At 50.8% G+C, this 12,024-nt stretch overlaps 1 protein-coding gene across 1 annotated transcript in view; it reads right to left on the bottom strand.

Annotated features, from left to right (window-relative positions):
* ATP2A3 (ATPase sarcoplasmic/endoplasmic reticulum Ca2+ transporting 3) overlaps window positions 1-3,021 on the bottom strand; it is a 46,196-nt gene extending 43,175 nt beyond the window's left edge. The window contains exon 1 of the mRNA XM_032615547.1: window positions 2,879-3,021. The gene's annotated coding sequence lies outside the window, so the exon portion shown is untranslated. The remainder of the gene's footprint in view (window positions 1-2,878) is intronic.
* Window positions 3,022-12,024: the final 9,003 nt, after the last annotated feature.

The raw sequence follows: 12,024 nt of genomic DNA, 5'->3' as shown, positions 1-12,024 counted from the left end.
CTTTAGTCACTTTGACCTGTCTTCTCCTTCCCTGCCTCTGCCCATGCTGTTACCTGTAGTAGGAAACTAGTTCTTCTCATCTTTACCTGTCTAAACCCTCCTTACTCTTCAAAGCCAGGCTCAAATGCTACCTTCTCCGAAAAGTCCTCTTTGACCACTGAAGAGCCAGTGACCGTGTGCCTCCTGAGTGGCCCAGCTTCTCTGTGCTCCGCCCTATTGGCCTGAATTTTCAGCAGCAGCATCCAAGCTGTGCATCCCTCCAGGACAGGAGCTGCAGCTGAATCATCGCGAGGCCTCTGCAGGGCGGCCCAGGGCATGAAGGTCATTATAAGGTTGCCCTCTAGGCTGCGGATCTCCTGAGGCTGAAAATGTGTCTGTAACACTCATCATTGCCTCTCAGTGCCTGGCATCTGGTCTGGCACTTACTAGACTCTCAAAGATACTGGTTAAATGAACACGCTCTTAGCCAATGCAATAAGAGAAGAAAAGGAAATGGGATACAAATACTGGAAAGTGAAAGACTGAGTAAGTATAATCACATCCAGGAGCTGTGACAGTCTCACCATGGATATATCAGAGTTAGCACTCCCATTGTATGGACAGGGGTTTAAGGCCCAGAGAGAGGCTGGAATTTGCTGGAGGTCACACAGAGGGTTGGGTTACCTCCTAGCTCTGTTACTTTTTCTGCCACAGTGTCTGGCACAAGCACATAGTGCCTCGGCTAGTCTTGGGCTGTGCCTATCAGCACCTTGGCCAGTGAGGTGAGAAGCCCTGCTTGGCAGGGAGGAGGTTTCATTCCAAGTTCCAGGCCATGCCTGACCAGTCTGCTCATAGGATCAGCTGGTAGTGGGTTGTAAGACGTTAAAACACAAAACCCCTATTTACCTTGTAAATGGTTACACCTGACCAGGCTTGTAAGACTGAGGCACAACTTGAAAAGGAATGTGAGACCTGGGACTTGCTCCCTGGTATAGAGAAAGGCCTTTGGCCTGGGGATACCTGAGGGCAAGGCTTTTCTTGGTTAGACCCTCAGCCTGGAGAACCATCCCTGCCTCCTGTGTGCAGAAAGCAGGGGCTGCTGGTTCAGCCTTACCCAGCACGTACCTACAGGCCTGGGGCTGGATTAGTGGGGCTGGTCAAGTCCTCAAGCGAGGCTGGCTCCTTCTGGGCACAACCCTGGCCATGGGAGTCTGAGAAAGCCCCCTCCCCTCCAGACCCAGGGTATCTGTGCAGTGGGGGTGGGACAGAACAGTGTCTGGAGTTCACAGGATCCATGGTAGGAACTTGCTTACAGGGTCCACCCAGGAGCAAAATCAGGACAAAGTGGCAGGAGACCCAGGTCTGTCCTTGGCTCAAAGGCTGGGGGCAGAGGGAAAAACTCAGGTCTCTATTTGTGGTCCCCTTGCTGCCTATAGTCACAGGCTCCATGTCACTCCTGGCCTGTCCTTTACCCTCTCAGGGCCCAGCTATCCTGACTTTCCCTCCTCAGTGCTCTTTTGGGTCTCTCACCAGCGGTGCCAGGTCTCCGCCCCGGTGTTCCCTGTGTGGCGGCCAGCCCAGCTCCCTGGGGATATCCTGTCATTGTGGCCCAGAGCCTAGGCACTGCCTCTTGCCAGGTCAGCTCCAGTCCTCTGGGTCCCTTCCAGGTCCCCAGGTGGGGCCCAGGAGCCCAGAGAGGTTAGGGAAGTTGGCAAAGGCACCCAGATCCCCAGCGTGGCAGACCGGGCATGGTGCCCAAGACACCTGACGCCTGGGCCATGGCCAGCCTCTGGGCAGACGCACCGGCAGGTCTCCCTGCCCCATTGCCCACTCTCTGGGTGACCTTGGCATGTCCTCTACTTCTCTGAGCTCCCTCCCTGAGGCCATGACTTACGGCCAACCCAGCCCAGGCCCTGGCCTCCAGTAACCAGGCTCCATGAAAATGCCCAGATTTGCAAACTGGGTTCCATTTGCCTTTCATTCCCTGGAGTCACACACCCCCTCATTTGTGTATTCAAATCAGCCCAGGCCCTCCTGGGTGGGTCATTCACAACCAGCTGCTGGGGTGGAGGGAAGGATGGGACCTGGGCATGGGATCTGCCTTGGACACCTCACAGCATTATCTGCTCTGAGGGTATAAAGTAACAACAGCCAGGCACCGTGCTGAGTGCATTATTTAATCTTTATCAGCAGGTTCTTACACCCCTTACACTTATACCCCTTACACCCCTTACGCTTTAGAGCAGGTTCTTACACCCCTGCTTTATAGAGCTGCCCAATGAGGTAAGAGCCACACAGTTGATACATAGGAGAGCAAAGCTTTGAACCCGGGCCATCTGGCCTCAGAGCCCAGGCTTTTAACCACTGTGCTATTCTGCTTGTGCTGGGTCCCTAGGCAATGCAGGGCTAGTTTCCTAACCTGGCTCTGACTCAAAGCCCCTGCTCATGACCACTGAGTTATACAGCCTGGTGAAAGCTCTGAGGAGGGGCCAGGGTCCCCAACATGCCGTCAGCATCCACTCCAGGTCCCTGAGATGGCAGTCACCCTTGACTGGGGAAAGAACCCCACCTGAGAAGACCATAGACTTTAGTTTTTAATCTCAGCTCTGCTGCGTGACCTGGGACAAGTGACTTCACCTCTCTGAGCCCCAGTTTTCTCATCTGTAAAATGGGCAACATAGTAGACCTAAACCCACAGGTCATTCTGAGTGCTAAGTGAGCTGGTGTATCTGCAGTGGCCAGCATGGGCCTACTGGGCCGTAGATCTTCAGAACCCATCTTTTACTTGTGTCCACTTCCAAGGACCCAGCCCGGTTCTGCCCTGTCTTCCCCAGGACACTCCCCCTCTGGTCAAACTGTCTGTGACCTGACCAGGAAGCTGGCCAAAGGCAATACCCACCCAGATCCTGGAGGCAAGACGCCAACGGGCAGGAACAAAGAATTTTCCATGGCTCCGCAGTTAATGAGGAACTGACACTCTTCTGGGCCTCAATTAGCCTTTCATCCTCCTCTCCTTCCCTCAGATTTCCATCACTGGTGATATTTACATTGGAATTCTTCCCAGGACTTCAGGAACCCAGCATGGGCAAGTGGAAAACAATACAAAAAAAGAGATAGGTGTATTTTTTTAAAGGTAGTGTTGGCAAGCTTGCACTCTTGGTTATAAAACATATTACAAAGCAGCAAGTATCAAAACCAAATGATTTTGTGTTTAAATCAACTCAATTGGGCTTCTGTCAATTTTCAGACATTGCCAAAATACCAAGAAGAGAAAGATGTGGTCCCTTCCCTCAAGAGGGTCACAGCCTGGCTGGTACATACCCAAGTAGCAGGTACTTAAGCGTGTGTAGTAGTTAAGAGTATGCTCTCAGGAGACAGACCTGGGATTAAACTGCTACTAGTTACCAGGCATGTGATCTTGGACAAGTTACTAAATGAGTCTCAGTTTCATCATTTGTAAAATGGGAGTGATAACAAGACCCACCTCAGTGGACTGCTGTGAGGTTAACTGAGAAAACATATGGCATTGATAGCTGGATACCCAACATAGGTGCCCCCTTTTTGCTAACAGAGCCCTGACTTCACTCCAGGTAGCAAAGACTTTGCCCCAGCCCAGTGCATGAATCATGAGTGATTTAAGCCAATCGCAGGCCAAAATCCTCTTTGCCAGATACTGTTTTTCTCAGTTTCCTGGCTGCTGAGGATGGCCATGTGACCCACTTATAGCCAGTGAGGTATAAGGGGAAGGCTGCTGAGGGCTTCCTGAATAAAATAAAGAGGATGAAGGCTTTGCTTTCCCTGCTTCCTCCCTATGAAGAGTTTTGATGCCTGGAGCTGCAGCAGCCATTTTGTGGCCATGAGGCATCCAGCTTAAGGATGAGAAACCTACCCTGAGGATGGCTATGTGGGGAGGCATTGCTGAGCTGCAGAACAGCCTGAGATCGCCCACATCCAGACTTCTTGTTCTGAAAGATGATCTTAAAAGTCTTTATTCAAAGCAAGTGGGAGATGAGTTATGTAAAAGATAAATGGTGTGGGTCACTCCACTTGCCTTTCCACTCAGTGTGTAAGTGGGATGGAGCTGTGAATCTGCTGGGCCCAAGTATCTCTCAGGACCTCAAGGTGCAAAGGTAGCCTTGGGTGTGGGCTCCACTGGAGAAACCAAGGCTGCCCCATGTCTGGCTGGAAACCACCGACAGGTGATGGCATCTGGCTCCCCACCCCTTCCTGGAGGGTTTCAAGGGTAATTTTACTCATCCTCAGTTTTTGCCTTATGCACCTGGGCCGTCCATGCATTTGAATCAGAACTGCCGGAGGTGCCCATTACCCCGCTGGATGGAACAGGTGGAGGGAAACCAGCAGACAAGGGGCTGACCCCCCACCAGAGGTTGCCCAGGGAGAACAAAGGGAGGAAAAGGGAGAAACATAGCTCATTTAGAACCTAAGTGATTAATTAGTCTGAATTCATGAACCAAGGTTGTTCCCTACAACAGGCTGCCTGTGACCTCGCGCAGGTCTTAGCCCAGTGTTAGCACAGGCTCTGGGGTGAACAACTTGACATCTCATCTTCAATGGCATTTTACATTAAGTGCCAATGAAGACAGGGAGGGTCTGGGATTTGTGATAAAGGGGGGCGCCCAACCAAGCTGAAGCCCATTTGGGGTCTCGGTCCCCAAAACTTTCAAGTGGTTAACTTCCTGGGTTGTAAATATTCTGAATTGGGTTTTTTTGGTTGCCTTTTTTTTTTTAACAGGAGGCAATGTGGTTAAGTGGAGGTTAAGAGCGCAGGTTCTGCTCTCTGTTTCGCTGTCTGAGAAACGGGAATAATGCTAGAACCCACTTCATCCGTTGCCACGTGGCTCTGAGCACGGGGCCTGCCCCAAAGGACAGCCTTTGTGGTGTCGCTCCACCACCAGGCATAGAAAGGCATTCGGAGCACAGACCAAGAAGCGGTTAAGGGACCCAGTGCCTGATGAGGTGCTATGGCTCTGTCCCTCACCTTAAAAATGACAAAATAGTGGAACCCAGGGCATCTGACCTGGAAAGACCCCTGAGTCATCTTCTCCTGTTTTCTCTCCTTGCGCAGGTTGGACTCGAAGCCCGGAGAGGCCAGGGACTGTCCCAAGGAGAAACAGCAAGGCCATGTAGAGGGGAAAGGGGTCAGAGTCCTGAAGAAACGGGGAATGTTGTCAGCAAGAAGATAAATGAGGACAGATGAAAATGATACACGTTTGTGTGATGACATTTTCTAACATAAATGTCAAGAGAACAGCCACAGAATGGGAGACGCAGAACAGCCACAGGACGGGAACCACCTGGGACAGCGATGCTGGTGGCAGCAGCCACTCGCTCTTGCTCACGGATGGCAATGCTGGGACCTGGCACCCGCTGGACCACCGCCCACAGTGGAGGGAAAACCCGTCCCCGGGATTTTTTGAGGTATCCCCGTCTCCAAGGGAACTAAGGGCACCTGCTACAGAATGTTCATGCCTCTGCCCAACTCAGGGACAGACGCACAGACGTGTGGTCAGACAGTCATCCTGGCCCCCACCCTCACATCCCCCACTGCCTGCCCTTCCCCCCCAGGCTTAGAGAGTGGATGTGCCTGGCCTGGGAGCTGGGAGATCCCCATTCCACTCTGCACCTGGGACCACACCTGCTGTGCAAATTCTGGCAGACCCCAGCCCCTCTTTTGACCTCAGTTTCCCCTCTTGCACAGTGGGTGGGGGATGGGGATGTATAGGAGGGATCAGGTGGTCTCCAAGGCTCTCCCCCTCCAGTTCCAGGTCTGTGACGTTTTACACTGTTTTAGGCAGAAACGTTTGCTCAGAGGAAACCTTCCACAGAGTGTCAGTAGCAGGCATGGGGGAGGGGCTGGGGGTGGGATGGGGTGGAGCCTCACTTGCTCTGCTACAACCCCTGAGTGGACAGAGCCCTGCCCAGCTGCTGGGTCCTGGGCAGTCCCTGCCCCTCTGGCCTCAGTCACCCTGCTGGCACCGCGGGGGCTGGACAGGATGGTCTCACCAGCCCTTTGAATGTCCCTCACTTCACAGCCTCGAGAAACCTCTCCGGATGCACCTTGGGCCTTCTCATGCCTTGAGACCAGGCCCCTGCCCTGCCCCAGCCCCCACACCTCCACCAACCCTCGCCCACTGGGGTCTCTCCTGGCTTGCCTCCTCCACTCTGATTGGGCCTCCTGGGTCCCCTCAGTCTAAGCAAGGAGTGAGTGATGCAGGCCAGCAGGAAACCAGTCACGTGCCTGGGATCTTCCAGAGAAAAGGAAAGGGGCGCCCGGAAGGTCCCCACGGGTCCAGCAGAGTCTGAACTGGATGTGGAGGACAAATCTGGTCTCTTTTCAGTTGCAGGGGATACAAGCCCAATTTAAATAGGCTGAAGCACAAATGGGAAATTATTGGCTCATTTCTGTTCAAAGTCCAGGGGATGGCGATGGCTTCAGAAACGGCTGCATCAAGGGTTCTCAAATTATGAATTGGGGAATTTGTCTCTCTCTGCCTCTGGGATGTTTCTTCTGTGGTGAGTCCATTTCCAAGAGGGTTCTCTCCTCATGGTGGTAAAATGGCCGCCAGGAGCTCCACCTAACATCTCACTTGCACGGTCACCCTAGAAGAAGGAGATTCTCTCTGCCAACAGTTTCATGAAAAGCCCCTGATTTGAGTCTCATATCCTGTGCCCCCATGGGATGTGGGTCCTGTGCCCCTTCCTGAACAAATCCTTGTCATGTTCCAGTTGGCTATATGGAGTCACATGCTCTAAACCCGGGAGATGGGGGGTGGTGAGGAGGAAGAGGGAAGAGGTCAACACAAGGGCTGAAGGGGGTTCCTCAAAGGACAGTCAAGGCACTGAACCTGGAGGAAGGGGTGCTGAGCAGGCAGGAACATGAAAGGCCACCACCACTGTGGGAGCATGCCAGGTCAGGGACCTCCTCCACGGGCACTAAGAGGGGCCAGCTCTGGGTGAGCTTCTGTGATGGTCCCAGGGGGAAGGGAGGAGGCTCCTGTCCAGCCCCAGGCTCCAAGGAGCCCCAGCAGTGGCACAGTCTTCAGGGAGGAGGCGTAAGGGCATAGGGTGAGTGCTGAGTGCAGAGCAGCCCAGAGACGAAGCCTCACGGATGATGGAGGGCTGAGGAGGGCCCGTGGCCTTTGGTGGACAAGTCTCTCTCCTGGGAGGCTGGGAGACTCTCGAGGGAAATGCCGTCTGATCCTTATTCTTAGAAACAGGAAGTGATAGCTTCCTGAGAGCAAACTGACCTCATCCCCAGGCCCCGAGCCATCAGGGGTCCAGCCACTTCCAAAAGCATGCGGTTACAGGTCACACGAGGAAGCATAACTAATAGGTCCACATCTTGCCTCTCATTCCTCTTCTAGCCTCAAAGTGAATCATCATCCCCTTAAATAAAGGTACCCCTTGATCAGGCCCTTAGTAAGGGAGCACGGGTGGCGTGTCATAAACTTGATCCATCCCACTGAATCTTTCTGACTCTAATACCTTTCAAGTGTGACTGATTCTCATGTGCTAATACTGCCATGTGCGAATTACCTCCATGTGTTAATACCACCATGTGCTTATACCTCCATGTGCTAATTATCTCCCGTGAGCTCACACACTCTGTGTGCCAGTGTCTTCCAGGTACTAGCTTCATCCTGTTCATCCATTCATAATGTTCATCCATTAAACAGCACAAGTTAGTACTCGGGACTACACTCAGTTTTACCTGGGTATTGACGGCTCCTTGCTCTGAGCATCAGTCAAGGCCAGAGTCTGGACCATAAAGGATAAGGGCTGTCCCCAGAGTCTCCTGGAAGTAACAGTTCTGGAAGAAATTCCTGCTGTGCCTCTGCCAGTCTTTCTGGCTCGGAGAGCAGGGAGCAAGCAGAGCAGCTAGAGCCGAGAGGCCAGGGCGCTGCCCTTGGCCCTGGCCCTGGCTCGCTGGGTGACCTCGGGGAACTCCTTGAGCTTCAGACCTCCTCGAGCCACCCGGTAGGCCCTCTGGATCTGTGCTGGCAGATTCCTGGCTCCAAGGTGAGCCTGGGCCAAGCCACAGCCTCCCTCCTCTGCCTTCCACTGCCACCTCCACCCGGCGGTTCCCATGGCGGCAGCCTCGGTCCTGTTTACTCTGCTCTCTGTGATTTTTCCACAACAGGCCATTGAGGACACAATGCCAGCTTCCCCCGGAGGAGGTGCTGCAGAGCCCACGCCCACAGCCAAACAGCGGATGTGACTCTCCAGCCCGGCGGTGGGGGGTGGGCGTGCGTCTCAGACTCCCATGGCCCCTGGGCCTAGACCTCAGCCTTCTGAGAGGGGTGCAGAGAGCCCGGGTCAGATTGGGGTTCCATCCCCAGAAACATGCGTGAAACCTACAGCAGGTCGCCTGCCCTCTGAGATGACTCCCAGGCTGTAAAATAGGTCATGTGCCAGCCTGGGGGCCTCTGTGAGGCTCCAAGAGCCCACCAACGACAAAGGGTCTGCCTTAGCTCCTCTCAGAGGCAGCCCCTGCCCGGCATCCCCAGGCACGAAGGGTCGGAGACTCTGGGCAGCAAATGCTTCCTGCCGCAGCTGGCTCCAAGCCAAGCACTGCCTGGCTATGCTCAGGTCAAACCAATAGTATGGCTTTCGCCCCGGCCTCCGGTCCCCAGCCAGGAGCAGGCCCCGGGTGAAAATGCCAAGACACAAATCCTAAGCGTCACTGGGTTTTGTGGTCCTAAGTGTATATACCATCATTGTAAACAACTAAATATAGAAATAATTGGAAAACAAGTGTCCTTAAACCTCTTGGGTCCCCGGCATAAGACAGTAACTGACGCTCGGCATGCAGTACGTGCTAGGTGTAATCTGAGCACTTTGCCTGACTTTACTCCCTTTATCCCCACTGAGGTTTTCCTCCTTTGATGGTTTATCTGGGCTCAGAGAGGCTAAGTGACTTGCCCAAGGGCACATACTTGTTTATGTTAGGTTCAGGAGCTGAACTCTAACAGGCCCCTGAAGTTCAGGAGGCTGATCTCTGGGCGATGTTGCCTGGAAACGCTGACATCTATTGTTTTGAGGTGCGGGGTGGGACCCGTTATTTTTCCAGGAGCTTAGAACAGTCCAGCAGGCACTCTAAGCCTGGCATCCTCTAAGGATCCTTATCCTCAGGGCCATCGAGGCAGGGTGGCTGAGGAGCCCTCAGCTCCAGGCCTTCTGTCTCCTGCCTCAGCCTTACCCCAACCCCAGACTCTGGGCCCTCTGGTCACTGGTGGGCTCCCCTTCCCTCCCAGCCAGCCTGCCTCCGGTCCCCTCATTTCAGTGTCCTCCCACTTCTCCAGCTTATTTCCCCACTTGCTTTGTCTTCTTGTCCTGTCTTTACTCATATTCCTTTCTCCTAGTCTATCTTCATCTTCCAAGACCCAAACCATCCTGGCCTGAGCTGGGTCCGGCATTTAGTACACCTGTCCTTTCCGAAATGGTGTGAGTGTGTCCTCTCTTCAAGGTTCTCAGGGGGCCTGGGAGACACCCAGCCCAGGGGTCTGTGTGGCTGGGACAACTGGATATTCACATGCAACAGACTGAAGTTGGGCCCTTACCTCACACCATATACAAAAGTTAACTCAAAATGAATCAAACAGTTAAAACTATAAAATTCTTAGAAGAAAACATAGGGGTAAATCTTCATAAGCTTGAAATTTATAATGGTTTCTTAGATATGACATTAAAAGCACGAGCAACAAAAGACAAATAGATAAATTGGACTTCATCAAAATTAAAAACTTTTACAAAGGAGGCAAGAATATACAATGGAGAAAAGACGGTCTCTTCAGCAAGTGGCACTGGGAAAGCTGGACAGCTGCATGTGAAACAATGAAGTTAGAACACATCCTCACACCACGCGCAAAGATAAACTCAAAACGGCTTAGACTTAAATATAAGACTTGACACCACAAAACTCCTAGAAGAGAATATAGGCAAAACATTCTCTGACAGAAATCATAGCAATATTTTCTTAGGTTAGGCTCCCAAGGCAAAAGAAATAAAAGCAAAAATAAACAAATGGGACCTAATCAAACCTATAACCTTTTGTACAGCAAAGGAAGCCATAAACAAAAAGATAACCTATGGAATGGGAGAAAATATTTGCAAATGATGTGACTGACAAAGGCTTAATTTCCAAAATATACAAACCGCTGATGCAGCTCAATATCAAAAAAAAACAAACAACCCAATCAAAAAAATGGGCAGAAGACCTAAATAGACATTTCTCCAAAGAAGACATACAGATGGCCAACAGGCACATGAAAAGATGCTCAACATCATTAATTATTAGAGAAATGCAAATCAAAACTATGGGTTGGCCAAAAAGCTCGTTTGGTTTTTTTCTGTATGATGGCTCTAGTAGCCCTTAGTTGTCTTTCACTTCATTCGAAACAACTTTGTTAGATTGTATTGTGACAACTGTCGTATCAGTGTGCATTTTAAAAAAACTTATCAAAATTGGTGAGTTTTTGTGTAACCATTTTAATATTGAGGATGGAAGAAAAAAGTAACATTTTTGGAATATTATGCTTTATTATTTCAAGGAAGGTAAAAATGCAACTGAAACACACAAAAAGGTTTGTGCACTGTATGGAGAAGGTGCTGTGACTGATCAAACATGTCAAAAGTGGTTTGCGAAGTTTTGTGCTGGAGATGCTCCACGGTCAGGTAGACCAGTTGAAGCTGATAGCGATCAAATTGAGACATTAATTGAGAACAATCGACGTTATGCCACGCGGGACATAGCTGACATACTCAGAATATCCAAATCAAGCGCTGAAAATCATTTGCACCAGCCTGGTTATGTGAATCGCTTTGATGCTTGGGTTCCACATAAGTTAAGCAAAAAGAACCTTCTTGATGTATTTCTGCATGTGATTCTCTACTTAAATGTAACAAAAATATTCCATTTTTAAAATAAATTGTGACGGGCGATGAAGAGTGGATATTATACAACAATGTGGAATGGGAGAGATTGTGGGGCAAGCGAAATGAACCACCATTAACCCCACCAAAGGCCGTGATGCTGTGTATATGGTGGGATTGGAAATGAGTCCTCTATTATGAGCTCCTTCCGGAAAACCAAACGATTAATTCCAACAAGTACTGCTCCCAATTAGACTGACTGAAGGCAGCACTCGATGAAAAGTGTCCAGAATTAAACAGAAGACGCATAATCTTCCATCAGGATAACACAAGACCACATGTTTCTTTGATGACCAGGCAAAAACTGCTACAGCTTGGCTGGGAAGTTCTGATTCACCCACTGTATTCACCAGACATTGCACCATCTGATTTCCATTTATTTCGGTCTTTACAAAATTCTCTTAATGGAAAAAATTTCAATTCCCTGGAAGACTGTAAAAGGCACCTGAACAGTTCTTTGCTCAAAAAGATAAAAAGCTTTGGGAAGATGGAATTATGAAGTTGCCTGAAATATGGCAGAAGGTAGTGGAACAAAACGGTGAATACGTTGTTCAATAAAGTTCTTGGTGAAAATGAAAAATGTGTCTTTTATTTTTACTTAAAAACCTAAAGAATTTTTTGGCCAACCCAATAAAATGAGGTATCATCTCACACCAGTAAGAATGGCCATCATCAAAAGGTCTACAGGGCTTCCCTGGTGGCGCAGTGGTTGAGAGTCCGCCTGCCGATGAAGGGGACACAGGTTCGTGCCCTGGTCCGGGAAGATCCCACATGCCGCAGAGCGGCTGGGCCTGTGAGCCATGGCCGCTGAGCCTGCGAGTCCGGAGCCTGTGCTCCGCAATGGGAGAGGCCACAACAGTGAGAGGCCTGCGTACCGCAAAAAAAAAAAAAAAAAAAAAGTCTACAAATGGGAATTCCCTGGTGGTCCAGTGATTAGCACTTGGTGCTTTCACTGCCGAGGGCCCAGGTTCAATCCCTGGTCAGGGAACTAAGATCCCACAAACCGCACAATGAGGCCAAACAAAAAAAAAAAGCCTACAAATGCATGCTGGAGAGGGTGTGGAGAAAGGGAGCCCTCCTACACTGTTGGTG

This window comes from Phocoena sinus, chromosome 20 (assembly GCF_008692025.1).
Source record: "Phocoena sinus isolate mPhoSin1 chromosome 20, mPhoSin1.pri, whole genome shotgun sequence".
NCBI classification, from domain to species: domain Eukaryota; kingdom Metazoa; phylum Chordata; class Mammalia; order Artiodactyla; family Phocoenidae; genus Phocoena; species Phocoena sinus.
Note: the sequence above shows the minus strand (reverse complement) of the source record. Positions and strands in the feature narration are given on the sequence as shown.